Here is a 1,660-nt window from a genome sequence, read left to right as displayed (position 1 = left end):
TGCCCAAAGAATCAGAACAGGTGCTGATGTAAAGTAAGATCTCCTCCTCACACTGGATCAAAGACAGGGGTATTTCAATGGCAGTCTGTTAACACTGTAGTGATGCCAGCTGCCAATACCGGAAGTGATCATATACTAATCTGCTGTAATTAATACCAATCAAATTGTTGTGTTATTCGCACCGAGGATGCCCGACTGTCTTGCTGCCAGCTTGTCTATCCTCTACATTTACTGAATGCCTAATGTATGCAAAGCACTGCTGGGAAACCAATAGTGACATCTAAGATCCAGCCCCTGCCCCCAAGGGGCTCAGGGTCCACAAAGCAGACAAATCCAGGGAGAGGCACGACACCACGAGGCTGGCTTCCTTCCAGCAGGGGAATCCAGGAGGACCTCTTAGAGGAGGGGGCCTGGGCTCTGGGCCTGACCACGTGCTGAACCATTCTCAGTCCCTGCCTCAAAGGCAAAGGGCCCACTGGCTTAGGCCCCTGGCTGCCTAGTGGAAAGCCGGCCCCACCAGTTTGAGGCTTGCCTGGGGTGGTGTGGGGGTCCTGGGGCAGAGGACCTCCTCTTCGGATGGTGTGGCTTGCCCAGCGGCCTGAGCTAGGGCTGTGCTCACCCAACAGGGTGACAAACGAGCTCAAGAGGGCAAGGAAGGAGCATGGCCCAACTTCTCCCAGGAGCCCTGGAGGTGCAGGTGCATGGGAGAGAGACACAGCAGACACCACAGCCCCAGGGCAGTGGCCAGGTAGCCCACACCTCTCCTGTCCCTGCACTCAAAGACAAGCGGCAGCTGTTGCAAAACTGTTACAAGCCAAGAGGGCAGCACAGTGACCCTGCACTTTGGACAAGGGGTGGTGGCTGGGGGCCGGCCCTGACCTGTTAGCTGTCTGTTAGCATCACAGGATTTTCATCCAGCAGGGCCTGTTAGCACCAGCTCAGGTCTGGGAGAGGTGGAAAAGTTGTCTTCCCCCCAGGGACTAGTAGTCACAGCTCTGGAGGGGCCAGAGTCGGGACAAGGAGGCCAAGACAAGGTCCTGTATGATCTCGGGGCTGGTCTCATCACCTCTCACTTTGCTGAGACTTAGTTTTCCCATCTTGGAACCAGAGGTTAGAAGCCCTGCCATGTCAGTTTCACAGAAGCCTTGTAAATTTCCCTGAGTAAATTTCCTTCAGTCTGGCTCTAGACCACACCAACAGAGGGGCTACCACTTTAAAGAAGTCACCTCCACCAGGGATAAAATCCACTTGATCATGGTGTACGATCTTTTTAATGTGCTGTTGAATTTGGTTTGCTAATATTTTGGTGAGGATTTTTGCATCTCTGTTCATCAAAGATATTGGCCCATAATTTTCTTTTCTTGTAATTTCCTTGTCTGGCTTTGGTATCAGGGTAATTCTGACTTCATGAAATGAGTTTGGAAGTGTTCCTTCCTCTTGAATTTTTTGGAAGAGTTTGAGAAGAATCAGCATTAATTCTTTCTTAAATGCTTGGCGGAATTCACCAGCAAAGGCATCAGATATCTTGGGCTATTATTTTTTGGGAGGCGTTTGATTACCGATTCAATCTCCTTACTCATTATTGGTCTGTTCAGATTTTCTAGTTTTTGTTTGTTTGTTTTGTTTTTTGTGTGTGGTTTTTTTTTTTTTTTTTTTTTTT

The 1,660-nt window shown here is 49.5% G+C and overlaps 1 protein-coding gene across 3 annotated transcripts in view; it reads right to left on the bottom strand.

Moving 5' to 3' along the window:
* Positions 1 to 809, bottom strand: part of SARDH (sarcosine dehydrogenase) — a 91,819-nt gene extending 91,010 nt beyond the window's left edge. Inside the window, exon 1 of one of the 3 annotated variants that reach the window (XM_011991531.1) lies at positions 533 to 809. The gene's annotated coding sequence lies outside the window, so the exon portion shown is untranslated. The remainder of the gene's footprint in view (positions 1 to 532) is intronic. The other 2 variants (XM_011991534.1, XM_011991533.1) reach the window with 2 other exon arrangements.
* Positions 810 to 1,660: the final 851 nt, after the last annotated feature.

The sequence above is a fragment of the Mandrillus leucophaeus genome, unplaced genomic scaffold (assembly GCF_000951045.1).
Source record: "Mandrillus leucophaeus isolate KB7577 unplaced genomic scaffold, Mleu.le_1.0 Scaffold398, whole genome shotgun sequence".
NCBI lineage: Eukaryota > Metazoa > Chordata > Mammalia > Primates > Cercopithecidae > Mandrillus > Mandrillus leucophaeus.
The sequence above is the reverse complement of the archived record's forward strand: the minus strand, read 5'-3'. Positions and strand labels throughout refer to the sequence as shown.